The 26,622-nt window shown below is 33.1% G+C and overlaps 1 protein-coding gene and 1 long non-coding RNA gene across 2 annotated transcripts in view; one reads left to right on the top strand and one right to left on the bottom strand.

Annotated features, from left to right (window-relative positions):
* LOC148620923 (methyltransferase-like protein 27) overlaps positions 1-26,622 on the bottom strand; it is a 58,808-nt gene that overhangs the window by 29,239 nt on the left and 2,947 nt on the right. The window lies entirely within an intron of this gene.
* Positions 3,748-26,622, top strand: part of LOC148620921 (uncharacterized) — a 42,805-nt gene continuing 19,930 nt past the window's right edge. Inside the window, exon 1 of the long non-coding RNA XR_015921033.1 lies at positions 3,748-4,774. This is a non-coding gene — a long non-coding RNA (uncharacterized LOC148620921). The remainder of the gene's footprint in view (positions 4,775-26,622) is intronic.

Below are 26,622 nucleotides of genomic sequence, written 5' to 3'. Positions count from 1 at the left end.
ACGAACATATTGACAGTTACTGCATCGGATATTGACACCGATAAGATTGTTAAGAATTGGTTTTTATATGCAGCTGCTCGAAATGGTGAGCCAAAGCAAAGCGTTGAGAAGACAAAAAAAGGAAACACAGCAAAAACAGACAATGATTCGATTTACAAACGAACAATTGTGAATTCTAGGAAATTGGATGGACAAATTGTACACAATTCTATTGTTTATGTGATACATTGTACATTTGTGAAGAACCTGTTTTTAAAAATTATATATATTTTTTATTTATTACAACTTACATTTTTTACCCATTCCTATTGCAAAAAAGGTATGACAAGAAAAAATGAATCAATAATTATTCCAGATATGTTTTAACCAATTTCGAATCAGTTGAATGGCTGCCCCTCTATCATATGCACTTTAAAAGATATAAATTTCAACTGAGTTTTGGTTAATTAAAATTTTTCACAGATGATAAGAAGAGATAGAAAAAAGAATGTTCTAGCTTGTTTTAAGTTATTGACTTTTCATTAATTGAAAAATTTTCTAGGTTATGTCACATTGGGTGTTTTTTCAAATGTTTGCTGTACGCGATAAACAAAAAAAAACATTACAGGACAAATTGTTTTGTTTCCAACTTGTTTTAAATGCAAAAAACAACACAAAAACAAAAATTAAAAAGGACACTTCAGTAATCTCAATTCGTAGTAGGTAGGCAAGTTGATGGAATATAGGTCAGTTGTTGGCGATGTGTCGTACATGTTAATCGATAGACATTAGGCCAACGTCGCGCCAACCGTTGGGGATGACGTTGGTCCGATGAGTAAAATGTCATGCCAAGATCATTTGCCATCGTTGGCGCAACGAAGATGCCAACATAATGCCAACATTGGCCCAACATCTGTTTGCTATCTGGGAATACGAAGATATTTTTACGGACGTAGATACATTGCATATCAATTGCCAGGTGGCACAACCAAGACCGTTAGGGGGCCCCTTTTAAATGTACCAGTTCATCGTGTGAGAGGATTTTTTTCAAACTTGGTATCAATCGATTGCAAATGGATAGACCGATGTATTTCCTATACAAATTTCCAGGTTGGACGATTCTTGCGAGATTTACAGTGTTCTGCATACTTCGAGAGAACACTTGTGTTATGGGAAACCCTCTTTAAGTCGCCGTGTGAAATATGTACATTTCATCGAGACTGCAAATGATTCTACACGCTTTCTCATCCAAAATGGTGGTTTTCCGTCCAGGATGAACACAGTGTTTCCTCACATACGATAAGAAGTAAAATGATCTTTAATTGATATATTCATTCGAATATTGATACCCAATCGATTTGTATGAATATATCAAAGACTGAAGTCTTTAGAGTCGCTAATCGTCAAATATTCACTGTCACTGATTAACATCCGAAATGGTACAAATACGATATAATGCTCTAAAATCTGGTGACTTCCGCTTGGTTCCCTTGATATTATTGCGCACTCTTTCGTAACCGTTATGACCCGAATGTTTTCAATCATCCGGAACAAGATTAAACAACTGGTAATGGCTATATATAGATATCAGTGTCCTGATAACATATATGACCTTTATATAATCAGTTGTAACGAACGCTTGTGTTTGAATTGGAAACTTGGTAATATTGCATTAATTCTGTCATTAAGCTTTTTGCGGATGATACTACCTTATATATGGGGGTTGACAACCCAAATGAATCAGCTACTATTCTGAATGGGGTTATTGAGAAAATAAACAAATGGGCATCTACATGGTTGGTTACATTTAACCCACATAAAACAGAATCACTTGTTGTATCTAGAAAACTGAATAAACCTGATTATCCTCCATTCGTTATGGCTAATCAAAAGATAAAAAATGTTTCTAGACACCTCGGTGTCATTTTCTCCAGTGATGGTCTATGGCACAGTCATATAGATTAAGTCGTTGCTAAAGCCTATAAGAGATTGAATATTTTGAAAAAAATTATAGTTTTTGCTTAATCGGTTTACACTAGAAAAAATTTATATCTCTTTTATACGCCCCATCCTAGAGTATGCGGATGTAATTTGGGATAAAAAAAAAATTTAGGTCAGATAGATAAAGTTGAAAATATACAACTCGAAGCAGCCAGGATAGTTACAGGTGGGACCAAATTGACCTCACACCAAAATCTGTACACCGAAACTCACTGGGAAAAACTGACGGACAGAGGGAAAAACCCCAGACTGTTGTTATTCCATAAGATGTTAAATGGGAAAACACCGCGATATCTGACAGATCTAATACCAGACACTGCTGGTGTTCTACACAACCTAAACACGCGTCAGACTAACAATATTCAGGAAGTGAGAACAAGAACAAATTTTTATTCAGATTATTTTCTTCCGTCTACAGTAAAAGACTGGAATACTTTGCCTTCCGAGTTACGAAATACTGAATCTGTTGCCTCCTTTAAACGGCAATTGTCAAATAAAAATAGAAAGACCCCATCTTTCAATTACTCTGGTTGTAGACTTGGTCAGATCCTACATGCACGTCTCAGAATGCATTGCAGTTCCTTAAATGAGCATCTTTTCCTAAAACATTTATCTGACTCACCAAGATATATTTGTGGGCAAATAGAAACAGTTGAACATTTCACCTTACACTGTCAAAGATATGCTACTATAAGACAAGATATGTTTAATGCTATGACAGATTGTAATATCAATGTTAGGATTGTTACCAGCTTATTTATCTTTGGATCTATGCAGCTATCAGATGAACTAAACTCTATGGTTTTTAAGCTTTTCCAGAAATTCATTCTGAAAAGTAAAAGGATTAAAACATAACTTAAGTGTTATTGATACTCATACATTCATACATTTATTTACTTATTTGACAAAAAGAAAAAAATTTTTTCTCTCATCTCTTGGAAATTTACTGATTATTCCAACATATACATTTCTTTTTGTAATTGTTTTCCTTCACTTTATTTTTTCAACTGAATTCTTTACAAGTTCTTAAACTGTGCTATATTTTATTCAATGTATTTGTCATTGAGCATGCAAAAAAAAAATGTCAATTATATCATGCTGGTTCTTATGAAGACAGATTTATAAAAGCATAACTATGCTTGTTTCTGGATCCTATATCTATTATATTTGTATGTATGTTATCACATTCACGACTATATGAAATAAAATATGTTTAAACTAATTCAATGCTAACCGATCATTTTAAACTTCCCGTTCTAATGCAAGCAAAAAGCATGAATAGACGTGTGTAATATGTTTTACAAAAGGTACGTAGTAGCGATTTTTGGGTCGCTTATGATATTGACCATAGAACCAGTTTAGGAACTAGATTAAGCAGATGGCACTGAATATTCATAAATATCGGGGCATGCTAAATGTATATGACCTATCTGGCCTTGTAACGAGCCTCAGTGGCTGAATCGGAAACTGGGTAATGTTCAAAGCTAACCGATCATTTCATGTAAACTTCCCGTTCTCGCACAAGCAAGAAACACACGTAGAACACACGTGTATGATACTTAAGAGGTACATTTTATCTCGTATGAAACTAAAACTATGACGCTATGGCGGTAAACACGACAAGGATCTGCAGCGTTACGTGGCGTATAACTACATATTTATGCAAATCATATGCGAATATTAAGTACTGAAATTACGAGTACAAGAAATCGCAAACAATATTACCGACTTAAAAAGGACTGTCAATATTTATCGGTTGTGGGGATGGGTCCGAGGCATATTCTCATTAAAACAAGTACTATCTTTAAAAAAAGATAGCCGACGCAGTCAAATTTTGTTCTTTTTTACTTCTCAGTTTCTACATTTTGATACATAACACATGGCACGCAATTTTTTTTTCGAACGCAATTCCAAAATTTCTATACAGATTCTTCGAACGCCACCGAGTTATCAGTATTTGGCCAATCGGGAAAAAGAACTGCGATCAGGTGACTTGCATTTCCATAGAAGAGCGTCCTCAAGGTCAAAGGGTAAAAAGCGAAGCTATACCGACTGCGTCGGAAAAACTTGTTCTATCTTTTATATAGCAAAAAAATGAATGTCCTTTATATGTGCAATAAAAAAGTCTGTACCCTATCTCTTGTTTTAGAAATTATTCTTAGACATGGTTTGAAGCATGAAATCAGTACTGTATTTAAATAACACTATAACAATAACGTTGAAAACGATAGCACTTTCCGTATATCCAATACACCCTTCATTCGATGCATTATTAAGCTAGGACATTGTTAGTTCTAGCACATAATTGAGTAGATAATTCGACTGTCTTTGTGGATATAAACCATTAAAATCCCCAAAAATCTTTCGTAACACAATTTTAGCCAATCAAATGCACGATATGAGAGACACTGCCCATCAGTTGACTATACCATTACTTGGTTTAATTTTTGTTTTCGTGCAAACATATATATACTCAATACTTTCAGACCCGGGTTGCACTCATATGTGGTATTTGTAATTCGTGACGGACTGAAGGGTTATTTAACGCCCTCGGCAATCATTTGGGGTCTCTTACGGACGGTGTAAAGCATCGAAGCGTTTACACAGGCCCCAGTCATAGTCATATCCGGACGCTAAACCCCAACGATCAATCAATGTCGATCCGTGACCTAGTGATCCAATTTGTAATCTGCACGCTTATATTGTACAGCACACAACATTTGCTGAATCTTTGACCCTGCAAAATACTTTCCGGGATAAAATCAACGCTTTCGAGTGCATGTAAGACAGATTGGTAAGTGAACTTATTGATGCATGTCAGTCATTTGATGAGAAATCTCAAAAGCCGGAAAAAAATTTATGTTTATGTTTAAAGTTATGTTTCCGATCAACATTCTGAAATTTTGTAAGGTCGGTAGGTACAGATTTATTTTTATTTTTAAACTTTTGAAATGAAATAAGTCATTATAGTGACACTAAACTATAATATTAATTAAATATTGCTGAGGCACTGAGTCAAGGAAGACATCCAATATTCATGTAACCAAATTGCAAGCTAAAAAAACGATAAAAAACTTAGTCATTTTAAAGAGAACTATCTGTTTTAATGAAATGCATATCAATTATACTCATTTATTAATGCATTTATGGATCTTCTTTTCTTTTATTGTTTTTGGTATTTCTGGCTGTGAACTTTATGTCCTCAAATTTCTTGACACTTTACACCTAAACCAGCATTTCTTCAAAAATGTGATCTCCATTGTGAATCATTGACTATCAATATAATATGGATTTTCAAAGTAGGAAAAAATCCACACTTTGAAATTTCGGGTTGGAGATGCATGAAGTAGAAATGAATCCTGTGGACTAGGGGAGCTAGGTTGACCAACGACCTAATCTAAATTGTGCTCTCTTCGACAGTGATTTGTATAAGATGATATGAACACATATGTCAATATTGTTAGTTTTCAAACAGAATTGACTAAAGCTTGACCTTGCCAGTGTTGTCTAGATTAGGCCCTGAGTTGGAAATGTCAAAACTATACACTTTTTTTTACAATAAATAATTACCTTTCTCTAGGAATTTTTCAATTCAAACAAGGATACAAACTCTCAAACTCTTGTTATCAAAACTACTATGCAGTTTAAACTCTTTAAAAATCTTTAAACTAAAAAAACTTCGGTTGTACCTCATATATTTGAGCAATTTAAGATTCCAATCAAGATGGAAAGTCAAGGATAAAGAGATGTAGTGAAATATTTTGTCTTTCTTTATAACAAATGCACTTTGAATATAAATCCATCTTTTCTACTTTCCAAAACAAAAAGGTTACTACTGAACCCATGAGTACTACTTTTTATGATGAATCATTATTGCGCTTAAGCAGATTTTTTTTTATACCTGTCTGCCTTCAATAATGTATGTGCATTCTTTCATTTTTTTCTGCATGATTGTTTCACCGATATGTATTATATTAAAATACAGGTAACTCTTATGTTTTGCCAACAAATAAATGCTACGAAATCAGACTTCATATTTGTAGTTTTTATTAAGAGATGTTGACATGTACCAGCAAACAAATTTGATAATGTATTATTATATTACAAATATCATAATTTCATGTATAAAATCTTTAATTAATACTGTACTGCATATACCAGTAACCATAAACTCTTTATAATTTAAATTTGCAATTCTAATTTTTGCAAATCCCCAAATCGCCATTTTTAGAGTAAATATATTATATTATGCACCAAACTGTGCGGAATTAAATTGGAAAAACAAATATAATGATTTCATTGTGAAGATAGTAAACATATTCTTTAAGTTTTGAAAAAAGAAAGAATGGGAACATTTTTCCCATTGGAAATTCACTTTTTCCAATTGGAAAACAAAATTTCCGGTTGGAAACTTTCTTCCAATTGGAGAATATAATTCCAGTTGGAAAATTAATTTTCCAATTGGTATATTGATTTCCAATTGGAACATTATTATTCCAATGGGAATCATTTATCAATTATTTGCTCCAATCGGAAGACAATTTTCCTATAGGAATTTTTTTTCCAATTGGAAGTTTTAAAAGTCAAATTGTACAAGGCAAATCAAATCAAATTAAAAAATCAAAAACTTGAATTATCGAAATTAGAGATCAAATGGTTTAAATCTTAAATACCAGTATTAGATATTTATGTATATTTTTTTTATGATTTCGACAGTAAAAAAGAAATTATTATATTGAATTTATATGAAATAGTTATCAAACAGTACTTGTAGGGACTACATGTACATGTATTCCACAGGAAGTTCTCCCAACTTTCTAGACCATTTCTAACAGGACAACAAAGTCAATTTTAAATGAAGATTGCCATATTGAAACTTGTGTGACTTCATTTGTTCATTTGTTTTATCTTATATGTGTAAATATGCAGCTCCATGTATCTTGTATGAAAGATATTGTTACATTATTGGACACAGGTTTTATCTAAACTTACAAGAATCATGGTTGTTCTTTTTTTTCTTAATAGTGGGGACACTTTAAAAGAGATTTTCCATATGATGTGAGATGTATTCTTAAGTATGTGTTTATTTTGCTGGAATCTAATAAAAACTTCGGCTGATCAAAATAAAAATCATACTGATATAGTATCTATTTATTTTGCAATTGTCCTTTATACTTGTGTCAACATCAAGTGTCCACAATATTTGTTGTAGTATTGGCAAAATATACATAATTGCTATGAATAGTTAGTTCCTGGAATTATTTTAAAGTTTTATGAATGAAACTAGTATAACGTATTGTCCTAAACTGCAATCCAGATTTTTCCAATAACTGAATTCGCTTTGAAATAGGTCCATCTTGTCTGGTCTTGAGAATAAACTTTCACCACAAAAACATGTAGGCTCCACAAAAGAGAAATCTAAGTACAGATGTACTCAATTAAGAAAAAAAATCTGCATAAGATATATTCTGTAGAACATATGTACACATGCCTGCATACCAAAAAGAATCTCAAGACAGTTACAATGACATACATTGGTATCCACAGCTTTTTTAATAACCATTTGAATTATTAATAAATAACAGAAAGCACGATTTGTCATTTAAGACAATGCAAATTTTGATTTTGTCTTTTAAAGGTTCCCTTATTGATGAATAATTTTATTGATAAGATATTGATTGATTGATTGATTGATTATGGATTACCATTCAACGGCAGATATTTAATGCATTTCATTGCCGATCAGACAAACTCTGCTTTGTACTAGTCCGACACGCTTAGGCGGATCTTTATTTGGTAGCTCACAGAAGCAACAGCTGAAGGACGGCATGTCACCTTACTTTAACACATCATTTTGACCGTGCAAACCAGCTGTCACTCTATCTATCTCTTGAAATACGGTATGCTTGACGGAGAGGCAGTGACTGCCAATTTTAAAGTCTTTGGTGTGATTCCGTCAGGGATCAAATTCATGATCTTCATTCCTTATGATGAGCACATTTACCTGAGACCACCAAGGCGGTTTATAAAATACATGTAGTAATATTATATTAATTCATTTGTAAGTGTTCAGTAGCAGTACACTATTTTTGCTGTTCAGATGTGCATCATTAAAATGTTTAATTTGCCCGAAATGAATTCTAACTGATTTTAACAAGTTTTACATGCTCAAGCTAAACTACTCTGAAACCGATGTGTGCTTGATATAAAATTATTATAATTGTAAAGAACTCCAGAGAAATAAAAATTCATTATAAAGTTGTCTTTGATTTTTATAATTCCTTTTTATTGTATTCCTTATTTAATCTGGTAAACAAATGGATCATCAAATTTAATGCATTTATGACCGTTTTTAGTTATAAGGAGTCAGCCCCCCTCCACACACACACAATTCACAATTGACTTTTTTATTTTTGGCCCGATTTCAAAATTTTTAATTCATGGATTTCTTAGAAAATCCCTGCCTGCATTTTTCAATCACATTATAGATATTTCTTATGGTTTTCGAGTTATAAGGGACTCCCCAGGCCATTATGGCACTGTTCTTTGCAGCACTATGATTTCTTAGCACTGTGCTATCAGTAATTAATTTAAATTATAATGCACTATGGACACTGTGCTATAAAGTTAGAGGAAGGGGAAAGAGCTGTGCTATACCAGTAAGCACTGTGCTATTTAAAAATTATGGGGAGAACTCTGAAGGGGTCAAAGGGCCACACAAAAAATATGCCTTTTTTATTTTTGGTCCAAATTCAATTTTGTTTATAGATTCCTTGTCAAAATCTCTTTTAAATTCAGATATGTAACAAAATCAGTTAGCATTAATTTGGGGCAAATTAAACATCATCATATTCCCTCATGCTCATCTGCATATGATACCCAATTTCCCAATGAAATCTTGTTAAAATCCCTAGAGCAGTTTATGAAGAGTAAGGATGACAAGAAATATGGACTGAGAGTGATTTCCTATATTCTCCCAATCTTTGAGGTGGTAAAGCAACCTAAAAATACAAAATGTTCAGAAATCATCGATGTTTTTTTACATAATTTCAGAAATCATCCATTATAGCCTATTAAGGACAATGCATAACATCAAAATAACTGTTAACACTTACAAAATATCAATATACAGTATATTGTACCTGAACCAATTCACAGAACTAAAATTGTGATCGTCATTGATCATTGATCTGTCAAACCAAGTCGCTTCCATTTTTTGACATATGAACAGCTTAGCATGACACAGTTGAGTACAGTTAAGTTCTTCTGATTCTGCTTATTTCCCTGTCTAAAGTTATTCCCTACAAGTATATGAATTCGTTCATTTTATATGAAAAGAATGAAATATTAGTTTCTTAAGGTAAAAAAGGTCAATAAATCCAAGAAGGACTTGAAGGAGAGGGAATACATTTTTGGTCAACTGAAATAATAAGTTGTCCAAATTATACTGCAGAATTTCTCTTTATGACCTATGAAAAATGCTTCGCATGGGCACAGCTTGATACAGACACAGACGTTCAACCCTGAACCCAAACAGTTTGGGCAAGTATTGAAACACTACTAAAGCATGTCAAGCTTGAAAAATTGAAACTTTAATTGTGGTTAGACATTTGACTAGAATGACAAAACTGTGGCCCTCTTTTGGTCTTTAACTCTTAAAAGGTTTGAATCACAACCACCAAATTCATTCAAAATCTTCATTTGGGGGAGGGATATGGCACCTTGTGGTAAAGTTTCAGAGATCCATTCTTTTTTTTCACTCAAGTAATCCAGACACTAGGAGTCTTTGTTCAATTTCCCTTTTTGGCCCTTAATTACTAACTTGTTCAAATCACAACTCAAAAAATTAGTCCCAGTCTTTCTTTGGTGGTTTGCAACTTCTTGTAATTTCAAAGATTCATTCATTTATTATTATATTATTGTCATGCATTAGGAAAATGGTTGTTTCTGGCACTGTAAACAAGTTCTTTAAAAACAGATAGCCAATGCAGTAAAATTGTTTCTTTTTACTTATTTTTCACATTTCATTCAGGAAATAACACGTGACATACATGTACCATTTCTATTTTCGAAACATTTTTTTTCGAACGCCACTAAGTTATCAGTATTTGGCCAATTGGAAAACAGAATTGTGATCAGGTGACTTGTGTTTCCATGAAAGAGCGTCTTTAAAGTCAAAGGATAAAAATCGAAAATATACCGACCCCCTTAATCCAAACGGTACAGGTGCTAACCCCAAAAAGTTGAACACTACTCTACTTTTGTGATATAAAGTTTTGTTGATCAATACCATAGAGATCCATAAATACAGTTAAATTAATTTTGGCCTATACATTAACTCCAAACCAAATAAAATTCAATACCAACCTTCCTTTTGTGGATTGGAGACCTATTTTAAAACTTTATTAAGATAAATTAACTCAACTTAAATATCAGTTATTCCACATCAACCATGTGTCTAAGGGCAGCACCATACATCAAAAGACTGCAAAATCTGGAGACTTAGTACACCACTATCAAGGTCTTTGAAAAAAAAACACTTACAAAACTTAACCTTGTGTTTCATATCAATCATTTGTGTTTTCCTGAATCTACTTTTTCAATTTCTGAATGGAAGTCGGTGCTGTAGCTACACTTTATGTGTAGTGGAGTGCAGCTCTAAATAAAAGTAACTTTCCTATTGGAAATTTGACAAATCAATGGGCTTAAGATCTAGACTCTGACAAATTATTCTCTACATCAGAGTTCAAAACTTGTATTCAGTGTGTACCTGACAAGATAAGCTTTTTCAGATGATACCCAGTTTGCATATACTGGCTAAATCACGAAAAAATATACAATGCATCCTAAGAACTACTTTGTTTTTTACGGACTACTTTCTGGTATGTGCAGGCGACTGGTTCCCCTTAATAGTGGTATTATACCTGTAGTAGCCAAGTGGACAAATAACCTTCCCAAATAACATCCTGTTGTTATTTAAAGTTGTTAATTCAGGAGTATGTTATGTTAGTTGTACTTAGTGGCAGGGACTATTCCCTTCTGGGATTCGGCGCTGGAGATATTTTTTGTTTGACTGATTGACCTTAACAAACTATATTCATTATATTTTTCATTTTTACAATGCTTCTTCACAAAGCATTTCATATGCATTACTTTATCTTTTTTTTTATTCGAAAAGTCTTTTGACAGTCTTGATATGCACTTCCTTCAACTCGTACAAAAATAAATTCTAATGTGCAAACACAGACGGATATTTTTGTTTCTTCCTTATTCATAAATCAAATATTTACAACAATTACGGACACAGTATTAAGAAAAAAAGAAGTCAAGATGACATAGTAAACACCACACGTGACACTAATTGAGCAACTCGGCGGATAAGCATATAAAATGTATATCAGGGGCGGAATCAGGCGGGGGCCTGGCGGGCGTGCGCCCCCCAAAATTTGCAAAGCATGGGATATCAGGGGTAGATCTAGGCGGTTTGAGGTTGAAACTTTAATTTCTCGCTAATTTTACCACAAAAGGTATCTACATTGCAACCATTCTAGAAGAATATTTCAAAAAATTAACCTCAAGAAATTTTAACTGTGCGCCCCCTAATCTGAAATCATGCGTCCGCCCCTGTGTATAGACATTATACCTTTCCAATCCTGGTTATACCTAGATTTCCCTTACAAAGAAATTGCAGATAAATGTTTAATCAGAATTTTCAGTATAAAATTAAGTAATATTATACACATAAATACAGTTGTACAGTTTTTTCTTGGCAAGTTAGATTTTTAAAACCAACTACCAACAAATAATTATAGTCTAAAATTTGGGATAGATTGTACAGGGATGTGAAATTAAGACTTACCTAATCTATGAAGTAATACTTCCAAAATTTCCAAACATAGAATGGTAAAAACAAAGGCTTGTTCTCACCTCGCCTTAGTAAGATTTGGAGTGGACTAAGGCGATATGGGAACTGGAATAAACATGTAATTAAGTGCTACTTGTGTTTTTATAGCAATTAAATATATAATTTATATACATATCAATCCCAGAATGGCATGAGGCTCTATTACCTGGCATTTATAGTCAAGATGGGTAAAACGAAATCCAGCATGCCGGAAATCAGGGTTCTACTCTCGGGGCTGCATTTCCGACATAAAGATTTAAGATTGTAATAGACCCTTTTGTGCTAACGTGGGGGTAGTCGATGAGCATGCGTAGAGCATGCTCAATATACACTTCCGCGAGGAAAATTCTTTTGTTCTACCCAAGCTCTACCTCGCGGAAGTGTATATTGAGCATGTTCACCAACTTACCACAAAAGGGTCTATAGATTATTTCAATATAGGGGTTTTATCCAGAGAGAAAGTGGTCGCGGGCATCCCTAAAGTCAATCTCCCGTTTATGTAGAGAAGTTTTGTTTGATACTGGATAGGTTCCCGTCTTTCAAAAATTTCTGCCTTGGGTCCACCCCTGGCACTTGTGGCGGACAAGACAAGTGTTGTGAAAATTGTGCTCTCAAATGAACTGTAAATTTCTATCTGTTACCATGTGTTTTCACGATGTGAAAATGTGATTTTGTCGTAGAAAACGGATTTGGATGATAAAATATGTGAATACATATGAAAAACAAGCGATATTCAAAGAAGAAATCTAACCAAGGTGTTTTATTGAACCGATCATCTCCAAATATGGCAGACATGGCTACCCAGGTAAACAATCATATTGACAATCCAGGTACCCCTGTAGCAAATCAATTAAACAGAACTAACGAAATTTTATATGGTCAATCTATGACCACCCCAATTACAGCTGCTTCAATGCATTATAATACTCAGAGTAGTACACCATATACAGTAGTACAACAGCCTCATCCAATGGCATTTCCTGATCATGGCCAATCACCTTACTTCAGTCAACCGAATTCTCCATCTACTCAACCAAATATGTATCCAATATTACATGACATTTATGCAAAACTTGAGAAATTAGACTCTGCTCAGTCGAAACTTGATGTCTTACCAGCAATAAACGAGCGCCTGGAAAGACTTGAGCTTAATTTTCATGGCCTTAAATCAGAAATTTCATCAATAAAAACACACTTACAGTCTAACTCTGAAAGGATTCAAGGTAGCGAACAACGCACTTCACAACTTGAACAATGGGTCCAACGAATTTAATTCCAAAACAAGGAATTGTACAACGAAAATGTAGACCTGAAAGAAACATTACTAGACATTCAAACAAGATCTATGCGTGACAACCTTATATTTACAAACTTACGAGAAATTGATGAAAACGAAACGGCAGAACAAACGGAAGAACTTGTCAAACACTTTATCAAAGAAAAGCTTGAAATTCGTACTGAAATTCCTATACATGTTGCTCACCGCTTGCGACTCAGGAAAGATAACAAACCTAGGAGCATTGTTACTAAGTTTGAGAAACGTAAGGACAGAAATATGGTCTTGCAAGCTGCTATGGAAAAGTTGAGAGGCTCGGGTTTCGGCGTCTATGAACAATTTCCTAGAGAGGTTGGTGAAAGGCGCAATAAGTTATGGCCAGTTTTTAAGCGGGAACAGAGGTTAAAACGTGATGTAAAATTTAGTGGTGATAAGCTCATTGTTGACGGCAGAAGAATATTTCCTCCTTCAATGCGACCAAAATTCCCTATTGATGTTCCGAGTGCTCCAGTTCCACCTCCAGAAAGCAATATGCAACAAAGACAACACAGATTGAATGACATTCCACCACAGCAACATTCTGACAATGGACAGACCAACAAGAGGCCATTATAACAATTGTAACAATAGGCAAGACTCAATCCAAAGTGACAAAATAAATACTTTTAATATTACATGTATTAATGTTTGTGGGCTTAAAAGCAAACTTTTGTGTCCTGAATTTTCTGAATTGATTGTATTGTATGATGTCATTGTTGGTATTGAATCAAAAACAGATGACGTAGATATTCTGAATGTTCCATCAGGCTATAGTTACTTTTCTAAACATCGCAAAAAATGTGATAAAAAATCTGGGGGTATAATTTTTATATACAAATCATGTTTAAAACCACTCGTCGAAAAACCTAATAATGAATCGGAATTTGTATTGTGGGTGAAATTTGATAACTTTTCAAAAACAGGTCAAAATTTATTATTAGGATGTGTGTACATTCCACCAGAGAGCTCAAAATACACATCGCCAGAAGCATTTAATGAAATTGAAAGTGAACTTCTCTCATTGAAAGATAACGATACGGTATGCGCGTTGATTGGCGATTTCAACGCAAGGTCAGCAAAATTAGCAGATTACATTGTATGTGACGATGATCTTTTGTTCTATCTGAATTATGATAATGATCAAACATTGTCAGATGAATTGTATGATTATAATAAATTAAATATGTACAACATTCCTTTAAAAAGGGAATCAGAAGATAAAGCAAGGTGTAATACATGTGGGTACAAACTTATACAGTTTTGTAGAAATAATAGTTTATATATTGCAAACGGAAGAGTATGTAACGATAGAAATATTGGTAAAGCTACCTGCAAAGATTCTAGTTTAGTTGACTATTTTCTAGTTGCATCTGACTTATTTCCGCTTATCAAAGAGTTTGAGGTCAAAAATTTTGAACCTCTTTTTTCTGATGTACATTGCAGATTGCATTTGGTTATTTCACTGAGAACACTGTCTGATTTGCATAAGGATAGCAACTCAATGAATAGAATCGTGAAACCTATTCGTTGGATTGGGGATAAGAAACAACACTTTATTAAAAATTTAGAAAATACATTGTCTGTTGATAATTTATGTAATCAATTGGATACGATTGATATTGATAATAAGGAAACTATCCAATCTGAGTTGGATATTTTTATGCAAAATGTAAACAAATTGTTTACGGATACAGCCAAGTCTACTTTTGGTAATAAACATGTCTATAAAAACAGAAGCAATCGGGTTGATCAGCCATGGTTTGATCATAGCTGTCATCTCAAGAGAAATGAGTTCCATAAAGCTAAGAAGATATTTAATCTTAATAAATCAGATTCTAATAGGAAAGAGTTAAAAGTAGCATGTAAAGCATATAAAACACAAATTCAGAAATGTTTTCAAGAATATGAATTTAGATTAGAAAATGAACTTCGTAAAGCATCGGAATCTGACCCCAGGGAATGGTGGAGAATTTTGAATAATTTTAACAAATCAAAATCCCAATCAAAAATAGATATAGAGACTATACGATTATTTCAAAAATTTAAATACTGATAATAGTTTGGATGATACAAATTTTGAAATACCAGAATTGGATGATGAATTGGCAAATGATATTCTAAACAGAAATAATAGAGGATGAAATCATTTCTGCAATCAAAGGTCTAAAAAATGGTAAATCTCCAGGTTATGACTGTGTAATAAATGAGTACATAAAATCAACGGCACATATGTTGATGCCACTGTATCTTAAGTTGTTTAATATTATTTTGAATACTGGAGTCATTCCAGAAATGTGGACACGTGGTATGATAATACCTATTTTCAAAAACAAAGGTGACCCCCTTGATCCTGATTCATATAGAGGTATCACACTTGTTTCATCAATTGGGAAACTTTTTACAGCTATTTTGAATTTCAGACTAACTGAATATGCAGATTTAGTAGATATTATTCCAGAATCCCAAGCCGGATTTTGAAAGGGTTATTCAACAGTGGATAACATATTTTGTTTACATGTCCTAATTGGTCTTTATTTATCATTTGGGAAAAAATTGTTTTGTACATTCGTCGATTTTAAGAAGGCGTTTGATACGGTATGGAGGGTTGGTCTCTGGCAAAAGATGATAAAAAATAATATTGGTGGGAAGATATTAAAAGTAATTTATAACATGTATGATTGCATTAAATCCTATGTTAAGCAGGACGACCAAATTTCTGGGTTCTTTTCATGCGATACGGGGGTTCGTCAGGGGGAAAGTTTGTCACCTTTTTTTTCAGTATTTTTAGCAGATTTAGAGGACTTTTTTCTTCAAAACAATGGACGAGGCCTTGAGTATATTACAAAGAATTGTCAAGATATGTTAAGAATCTATGTTTTAATCTTTGTGCTACTGTACGCTGATGATAACATTGTATTGGCGGAAAGTGCAGAAGATCTGCAAAGTTCTCTTCTTGTATTTGAAGACTATTGTTCACGATGGAAATTGACTGTCAATGTTGACAAAACTAAAACCATTATTTTTTGTAAGCGTAAAAGCAAAGTTCAACATGATTTCAAATTATTTGGACAAAATTTAGAAAGAGTTGATTCATACTCATACCTTGGTCTAATTTTTAATTACAAAGGGAATTTTTCATTGGCAAAGAAAAAATTGTTAGACCAAGCTCAAAAAGCACTATATGCACTGTACGGAAAAATTAGAAACATTAATATACCAATTGACTTACAGTTAAAATTATTTGATTCACTGATTGAGCCAATTCTTTTATATTCATGCTAGGTCTGGGGTTTTGAAAACACTAGTATGTTAGAAAAGATACATCTGCAATTTTTGAAGAAAATCTTAACTGTAAGATCAACTACACCATATTTTATGATTTATGGGGAAACCGGACGTTATCCGATTGAAATTGAGATTAAAATTCGCACGTTGAACTTTTGGACTAAATTTATTACAAATGAAAATAAAATGTCAGGAATGTTATATCAGTTATTACTAGATATGCATAACAGAAATGTATATCATTCAAAATGGATTTTATATGTTAAATCTATATTAGACAACTCTGGTTTATCTTATGTATGGAATAGTCAAAGTGTATTAAGTAAGCTAGACACTAAAATGTATGTCAAACAAATTTTACATGATCAGTTTATACAGAAGTGGTACAGTGACATGATGAATTCGTCTAGAGGTCAGTTCTACAGTTTATTTAAAAATGAATTTGGTTTTGAAAAGTATTTAGTGAAGTTAAATAAAAATCGTAGAATCTACATAAGTAAGTTACGTTGCTCAAACGTCAAGTTTCCAATTGAAACTGGACGTTGGACCAACACCTCACGCTCAGAAAGATTTTGTTTATTATGTAATCTTGGTGCTATTGGTAATGAATTTCACTACTTGTTTAATGTAAAAATGAACACATACAGCGGTTTAGAATAAAATTCATCCCGTCGTACTATTATACATATCATAGGGAAGACAAACTTAAAGGGTTGTTGTCTCTTTGTAATAAAACAGTATTGAATAATTTGGCTATTTTTGTGCAAAAGCTTAGCAAATTATTATAGAATATTATAAGAAATAAATGTATACTTACAAATCGTATAAATCATGATTAATTTAAAATCCATATTGTATTAACCCACTTGTACATGTATGTTTGTATTGAATGTATATATTCAGTGTTGATGTGATCTGCTTAGCACGTGATTAGTGTTATTGACGATTGTTAAAAGTTAAGAATATTGTCACTTACATGGTATCAGTGTATATATTTGTTCATTGTTTTTCTGTCATATGCTTCTTATGTAATAGCATGTACCACTTTGTCTTTGTTTGCCATTTTGTATATGTATTATGTTTGATTAGCCTCTTGTTGCAGTGTATTCTGCCTGAGTGTATCAATAAAATCTTGAAATCTTGTATATTCATTTTATGCGCCCCGGTTAACGGTCGATAAACGGCTCACTTCCTGTACATTGATGGCGAATAAACAAATTGTCCTGCATACGTACGTACCTGTGATCAGGTAGTTAAAACTGTTGTGATTTGAAATCTATGAATTTCAGCTGACTTAAGGGGGCCTAAATAAAATTAATAGTGACGGAAAATTTAAAATAGAGGCATGAACAATGGGGGGATCAAGACTCCATGCAATTGTTTTCAATTAAAGATAAAAAAAAATAAAAGAAACGTTATTGTTTCATAATTAACAACTGTAGGAAGAACGAACGTCTTGAATGCCTTTCCTTGAATTGTTACATGCCACTAATTTATAATTTTATTTTTTTTCTAATTTTAAATAGAATAGGAGAGTTCTTCGTGATGTCATCACTTACCTGTGATTTGGTTTTGGTTGGCAAAAAATCCATTGAGTGGCATCAACGTCAAATCATCATAACTTTTTCATTTTCAAAATGAGAAAATAATTTTAAATATGCAAAAATATTTTTCTAATATTAAAAAAAAAAGGATTTTCTAATATACATATATTAAGATTTTTGAATGTTAGCACAGGGATGTTAGCAATTCATTATTTTTTTATATTAGCTATAATTTATTTTTAGATATTAGAAGTTCAAATTCTAATAAAAAGAAAAATCGTTTTCTAAAAATAGAAATATAAGAATTAATTTTAATTTCTAATGTAAGAATTGAATACTGAATTTTAAAGTAATATTTTAAACTTGACGAAAAGATTTCTATCAATAAAAAATGAACTTCTTTAATAAAAAAAGAATTATTTACATTAATATTTAAATCATAATATTACAAAATAATTCATGTTAATTATTAAAAGAACGTTTCTTTGTCCTCTACCTTTGAGAGGGGGTGGAGGTAAAAATGAACGCTAGAAATCCGATTTTTTGGGCGGGGGCTTACAAGAGTTTTAAAGTGATTTCCGTTTAAGCTTGAATCTCATTTGGCACATCTTTTTAGCATTCTGAATAGTCTAAAGTTTCATTTAGCCTGTGTGTATTGTTTTATCGGTACTAACTGCACTCAATCGCCAAGATTAAGAATAATAGAAGAAAAATAGTATTGATTGTTATGAAGTGCTAGGATATTCATTCAGGCTTCAGATAGTCCGAATTTCTTCTGAACCTACAATGTAACCCTCCTATTGAAATGTTGGGTTGAGACCAGAATGATGTGCTCTCCATAAAGGTGGTATTTCTGCAGTAATGCGGAGTGCCGCACACCATATGCTGGGTTTTCCATGTAAAATGAATGTGGTATCAGCATACTCGAAAAGGACTCCGGAATCCTACTAGATAGAACACAATCGTTAGAAGCACTTGAAGTTCTATACTCTGCAGTACCAATAAAATCCAACTTTTTGTATCACACATCATTCTGACCCCAACCCGACTGATCAATATCAAAATAATGCCGGGTCAGAGGAAATAATTTGGACAAGAAGTCTCTTCAAATTCCGATGCAACTTGTAACAGAGCATCTTATTATCTCTCGCAGGAAGGAGAACATCATTTATAATTAACCTAATTTATTAAATCATATTTAATTACTTTGTAATACGAATTTATACTATGAGGGATGGAACTACATGTAGTTGTGACGTTTCATATCTCTTATGCACGCACACACACACGTGTATGTATATCGAAATTAACTATAGTAATTTATTTAGAGACTTAGTGTAAACATATCTATTCAAGTATATAAGCACAAGCAAATACAGTATACAAATTTATATTAAAAATCATGGTAGGATTCGGAAATTTAGAGACTCGAGCAGTGGTTAAATCTTGTATTTACAGGTAATTCATCAGGTAAAAGCAAAGCCTCAGTTATATATAAGATTCCCTAAGATATTCGGCAAGTTTTGTATATGGCTTGTAGTTCGTTATCTTGTTGCATGCCACCTCGTAATGTACGATGTTTGTGTATAATGGATGTGGTAAGCAGGATCACATGGGCTTTAACTGCTGTGACAGAAAGGAATAATTTCGAATAAACATCAGACCACTTCTAAACACACAGGATTTCTTAAACAAATTATTACATGAGAAAATCAACTGACTTCTTAAAATGATATTAAATGAAATTATAGGCAGACAACTTAATTTTCAATAAACAAAGGTGTTGGTTATAATTTGTAATTATTGTAATAACAGACAGACACACACACAAAAAGAAATAACCAACGAAGCAAGAAAAGTTAATGAGCGCCACTAAAAACTGGAAGCATGGACCAGGTGCACCTCTAGGATAAGCATTCTCTTCTTTCCTGGAAACACCCGCCAAGTTGTTCATTAAAATGCAATTTAGGGGTAGACAAAAGAGGAAAGAAAACTAAGACACGGTGAAAAAGTTCGTCTCATGGTGCAGATGGATATGTACACGGTCACGACCCACGAGTTCATGATTACGACCGTAAAACTTCTGTAGTGATAACTTCAATCTTGTTGCAACATATAACCCAAAATCTTAATTATAAGAAGTGTAGCACAGAACGGAAGTCTGTGTTTTTACGGCAAACTCTGGAATAACGTATGAGTGATTTGTAAGAAAATTCCAAAAGCAGGAGCTAAAGGGATATTGCCAGATATGAAAGGAAAGTTGACAACACGGTACGAAAAGTCATCGCATTTGGCTGATTCAGGTGTACTTGTAACTCAATTATAAGTTCTCTACTGACTGCTGTATAAAGAAGCATGTGATTTTATTGCCGAATAAATGAGATGGAATTGGAATAGAAAGACTTCAGAAAAATACATGTAGTGGAAATCAGTTCATCAAATATTTAGTTTTGGATGCCTTTCACGAAATAAAATGTGAAGAAATGCTAACTAGTTCCCTATAAAATCACACGCATTTTTACCTATACCTGTACATGTACATTTCTCTGTATTTCAATATATTTCAAGGTATATCAATCAAATCATTTTATTTCATGAATATATGAAATAACGGAGAAATTAAAGCTATCCTCAGTATCATATATATTCCAATCGAAATTTTTATCTTCATCTTGAGAATTATGTCTTCCAATTGGAAAGCATACTTCCCATTGGAAATAAAAAATTCTGTTGGGAAAAATTATTTCGATATTCCGATATAGTCGATATTCCAATTGGAAATCAAGTTTTCCTACTGGAATAAATTTTCCCATTTTTTCTTTTTTTCTAAACTTAAAGAATATGTTTACTATCTTCACAATGAAATTATTATATTTGTTTTTCCAATTTAATTCCGCACAGTTCGGTGTATAATATAAAATGTTAACTCTAAAAATGGCGATTTGGGGATTGCAAAAATTAGAATTGCAAATTTAAATTAGAAAGAGTTCATAGTTATAGTGCATGCACATGTATTTTTGAAGTTTTCAGTATAAATTTTCTGTTCACAGACATACAAATGTAAACTGCATTTTTTTCTACGACATATGACAACTGTTCTATACTGGCTATGTTTACAGTAGACCTATCAGCAGTTTTGAAAATTTTAAATTATTGTGTACATTGGAAGTATATGAACAAACTTATGTATACCTTCACTTAGCTAATACATTGTACATGTATGAATGTCCCTGAAAATCAACTCTTAGGAAAGGTCTACTTTTGGGTGCCTTGATATCCATCATATTTTCAATTCACTTTCATGGACATAGAGTTTCTAACCTAATTGACTGAGTCCTTCATGTGCCATGAAAATCCTGTATCTAACTTCAAGATCTGCATTCTAAATGTATATCTTGACAATGCACTAAAAAGAACCATATTGATAATCAATTATGACTTACATGAATAGGGATATAATACACATGTGCATTTCATACTGAATCTGTATCAACACAAGACTCCTATGTCAACCTAATTATTGGTCGCGGGGTGATATAGGTCGAGGATTGATACCCCATCAGATACAGATTTTGGCTTGTCATGTTCATCAAAACATATATTTTAATTATACTTCAAGTGTGTTCTGTGTAGGGTGTAATATAAGGTATGCAATATAGGTCTAGGGTGTGATATAGGGTATGCAATGTAGATCTAGAGATGTGATATAGGGTATGCAATATAGGTCTAGGGGCGTGATATATGGTATGCCATATAGGTCTAGGGGTGTGATATATGGTATGCTATATACCCGGTAGGTCTAAGGGTGTGGTACATGGTATGCCATACAGGTCTAGGGGTGTGATGCAGGGTATGCCATGTATATCTAGGTCTAGGGGAGTGATATGCAGTATATGTTGTGCATATTATGTATGACTAAGGGTGCGATATAGTCCAGCGGTGTGATATAGGATATGCGATATACATGTAGGTCTAAGGGTGTGATATACAGCATGCCATATAGGTCCAGGGGTGTGATATGCATTTGTACAGTATGCAATATAGGTCTAGGTGCACGCGAAATAGGTCTGGGCTTGTGATTTAGGGTATGCAATATAAGTCTAGGGGTGTGATATAGGGTATTTAAATCACAGGTCAGCCACAATGATAATGATTGACAATTTGAGAATGGGGCAATTTCTAATACAATAAAAAATGTAATCAAATCGTTTTAAATGTATTTAGGAAAATTTTCAGCAGTAATGTCATAAGCGGGGACTGTCTATGCTCTAAAAGTTTGTTTGGCTACATATAAATACCTAATTTTTACTAGATATCCCTCTTTTTGATAGATCAAGATCAACTACTGAATGTAGTCAGTTCAATTAGTAAAAATAGTCCTGCTCGCTAAGACAAAATTCAAATAGTTTAAGATAAGCACATAACCTTAGAAATATTGCAATTCAACAAATATTACAAAAGCTTTGATGTCATAGTACTTCCATCTCTTACGAAAAATAAAGCATCACATATTGATCGGCGGCGGAGCGATATACTAACGTAAATTTGCAAGGTGGAAAGGGGGAGGGTTAAGAGAACAGACCGCTGAATATTTAGTCAGTTCCATGTGGCAATATCCACTTCCGGTTGAATCCCACTTGCCGACGATCTCTAAGTCAAGTTCAGGCTATAAATAGCCTTTCTTGACAATAATGAAAACCAAATATGCAAAGACTAAACAACTAATAATTTTAGACTTAGTCCACAGCCAAATCTCTATTGAGATTCGTCGCGTGAGATTTTTTTTTTTGGTTTGATGGCTGTTGTCAAAAAAAATGTCTCAAGTTCCGAATCCCAAAAGGGATTATCCACGACCAAAAGCACACTTACGTCATGTGTGTTTACAATCGATTCTAAATATAAACAACCAGTATTTCTAACTCTCTTTTTATATAAAAAAAATCTCTGGCTTTATTTTGTTCTTTTTCTGAAAGACAATCGGCTGACTTTTTAATTACTTTTTCAATATCACAAATAAAACAAATAAAAACTTTTGGGTAGGGGGTCTGAAGAAGGGTCGGTATGTGACCGGGAACATTTTTAAGGCTTAAAGGGGGTGGTCTGTTTATTACTTCAGCAGTGCTAGAGGTTGTCTGGCAAGCTATTTTCTGACTTTAGTTGGGGTATAGAGGAACAGAATTCAAACCACTTACATTGTAGTAGTAATCTATATATACACAGATAATATGAGGTTTGGGTTTTGTGTTTTCAAAAAGCGGTTCTTAAATCGATTTTTTTTTCAAATTATTTCACAATGGAAAAATGCTCATAAAAGCAGTCCAGGAGGTAGGTATAGATTATTCAAATTGCATTTTATTAAGAACTCAAGTTGAATATGGTCCATATTTCTTCACATTTTGCTGGGGAAAAAACTTGGCACCAAGGTTATATAGGACCTTCCTTTTACATATCTTTTAACAGTTCATGTTCCATACACGTACGCGTATATCATGCATATGATCTTTTCGACGTTTTGTTGCAAAACACACGGCATTGAGGAATCTGTTAAGTTGGGGTAGTCCAATTAGCTGCCCATTACTGTGACGTGAAGTATCGGGGACTTTACATTATACATATAGAGGTTATGTGCACATAAAAGTGCTGTGTACATATAAGTACATTCCCGAGGAGCTATCTCCAACGATTTTTATTTTTGCTATATATGTGTATGTCAAACTGCATGTGCTGACAACTCTTGATATGATTTTTAATTTAACCAATTTTTTTGTTTATGACTTCTTGCAAATAAAGTAAAGTTTGTACATGTACATAAAAATATAATTTTAATCACCTTCACACTTAAAGATTGTACATGTAAATATTACTCTTTTTTAAGATGTTTACCACATAAAATCTTCTTGAATACTTAAAGTTTACTCATCATTTTTGTTAAATTTCCGATCTATAGGTTACAGACCACCAATTCAACCAATGAGCATTTGGAACGTACGCAAAAATAGTCCTACGCAGAAATTACCCCTGTTCCTCATAGTGCTGTGAAAAAAGTTCTCATCTTATTTAAAAAATTGAAACAGTTTCTGAAAGGAAAAACATTTCTGTACATTTTATAGGTGCATTTTGCTTCTTGTGATGTGAAGCCTAATCTCCATAATGATTTTTAAATATACCCCTATCTTGTGAAAACACTTGGATTTCCCATGCTATTTATAGACCCTTCACTTCCGGTGACCAGTACTGCACTGCAAGTCTGCTAACCCCACATGCCATTCTGAGGATTGTGAGCTGACATATGTAGAATCATGCTGATATATAGTCATCTGCAGGTTAAAGTTAAGGTAAAGTCCAGAGAAGCCATTGAATATTGTGAAATTAGCATAGAAGCCTATGGGAAGTGGAATTAGTGGTTTTTAGCCTATAGAAAATCGTCACATTAAGACTTTATGTACATGTTATTGTGTGTAAATAAATTGTGAGCTGTACAAGTACGACGGGTCCGTCAAGTCTACATTTGTTAAATCAAGTATGTGTTATACATGTACAAAAGTTCATTATGGGTAACCCGGTTAACTGACTTTTGAAATCGAAACACTTACATACATGTATGAACACGAAACAAATCTTAACTTGACAAACCTTTGATTATTTTTCAGCTTTCTGCATATACATGTATGTATTTGTATTACTCAAGATTCTCCCTCATTATTTCTCCATTGAGAATGGTAAAATTTGATTTTCAACATTTGACCTTTAGCATAATAAGTAGAGAAAGAGTTTAGGAAATTTCAAATGAGGTTGTAATTATAAACTCCTTTTCTGAGCCCATTTTATTATGATATTGTACACATATGTACATGCAAATTAAAATACATCGCACATGCAATGTTCTTTAAAAATGTTTCATAGCCATAGTGATTTCAGATGATGTCTTCCTTAAAATATTCAATAGATATTGATTTTGAATTGCACATTTAGATTTACTGTAATTATTATATTGTTAATAAAATAAGTAAATTTAATTAAAATTTGAGAAAAACTTCTTTATAGCAAGTGCTATTTTCATCAATGCATACGCTCGACTTATTATCTCGACTTATTATCTCGAGCCCTCGACTATTATCTCGAGACCTAGACTTATTATCTTGAGCCCTCGACTTATTACCTCGAGCACTTGACTTGTTATGTCGTGTTATAAAATGTTTATGTCCTATCAGTGTTTAGCATGAAAATAAACTTGGAATCCTGTAAGAATGTACGAGGGAAAAGTATTTTGCATCAGACTCAGGTTAACGTTTATGCATAAAAAACCGTGCATTCCCATTCACATTGTGATGCGATGAAGTCACTTGAAAAGGTTATATGTTTTTTTTTTGAAATGGGAAACCGGTCCAACATTTATATAGAAATGAGAAAAGAAAAGAAAAGAATCCTTTAAAAATGGAGGATGTTGGCCAATTAAATCAATTGAATCTATACCTTTGTTGACAAACGGTAGTGGAAGAAATTATCGTTTTTCTTCATCTTGACCTTTTACACAAACTGGTTTAAAGAGTCTGTGGAAACCAATGTCCGAAATGATGGCAACAAATCTGTATAATGATAAGGTAGGTTCAGAAACAGGAGTGTCAAGACCATCTTTTGAGACATCATGCATGCATCTTAGGTGACGTATATATATGTATATGTATATATATATATATATATATATATATATATATATATATATATAGTGGCGATGGTCATGACTCATTTTCCGTCTTGGATTTTTGTCAAATAAATTCATCACATTTATGCTACTGTTATATTGGTTTGCAAGGTTTCCTATACTTTTGATGTTGTCAATGCACCCATAAGGTATTGCAGTACATAGTCTGTGTATCCAGTATTCCTCTCTTTCCCTACGATAGTTTTTACTTAAGACGGGACTGTTCGTTGGATGGTAATTTTAATCAAGAATACGAACTTTCATAGAGAGGATTGAATGATCTTGTTGATTAAAATGTTGAATAGATGATATGTTTCAGTATGATGTTTGCAGAAATTGATTTTCTTCATTTACTTGTTAAACATGTCACGTATGAGCACTCAACTATTCTCTAACCTGGGACAGTTACCAACATGGTATTGTTTTTTTAATTTCTTTTCTCAAACGTTTAACAGATAGCCTTGATAATTATAATACATATTTCAACTGTTCTATTTGAGTAGTCAAATTGCATTGACCGTATACTTACTAGTGATTAATGGTCACTGACTGAATTTAACTTTCCGTCGTGATGTCACAAACGTTATATTGTTTGAAATTGCTAGGATGTCGTCCACATCAAATGAAAAAAAAGTTATTTTCCTTTTAAAATTTTGTTACAGTATAAAGACAAAAACAGTGTATGACTTGACAAAAAGACTTCGATGCATGAATTCGGCTCGAACCGGTGAAAATACTCGGCGTAGCCTCGTATTTTCCCGCGCTTCAAAGCCTCTTTATGTCAAGCAACCGAACTATTAGTGTCTATAAGCACTGTGATCTTCCATTCATTCATTTAATGTAACAGTTTTCACCTATTTTTATTGTTCCATCAAAGGAATTTACTGGTGTT

This window comes from Perna viridis, chromosome 3, assembly GCF_037379345.1.
Source record: "Perna viridis isolate PV_CMFRI_1.1 ecotype Kerala chromosome 3, ASM3737934v1, whole genome shotgun sequence".
Classification (NCBI taxonomy): domain Eukaryota; kingdom Metazoa; phylum Mollusca; class Bivalvia; order Mytilida; family Mytilidae; genus Perna; species Perna viridis.
This window is presented reverse-complemented; position numbering and strand designations above follow the sequence as displayed.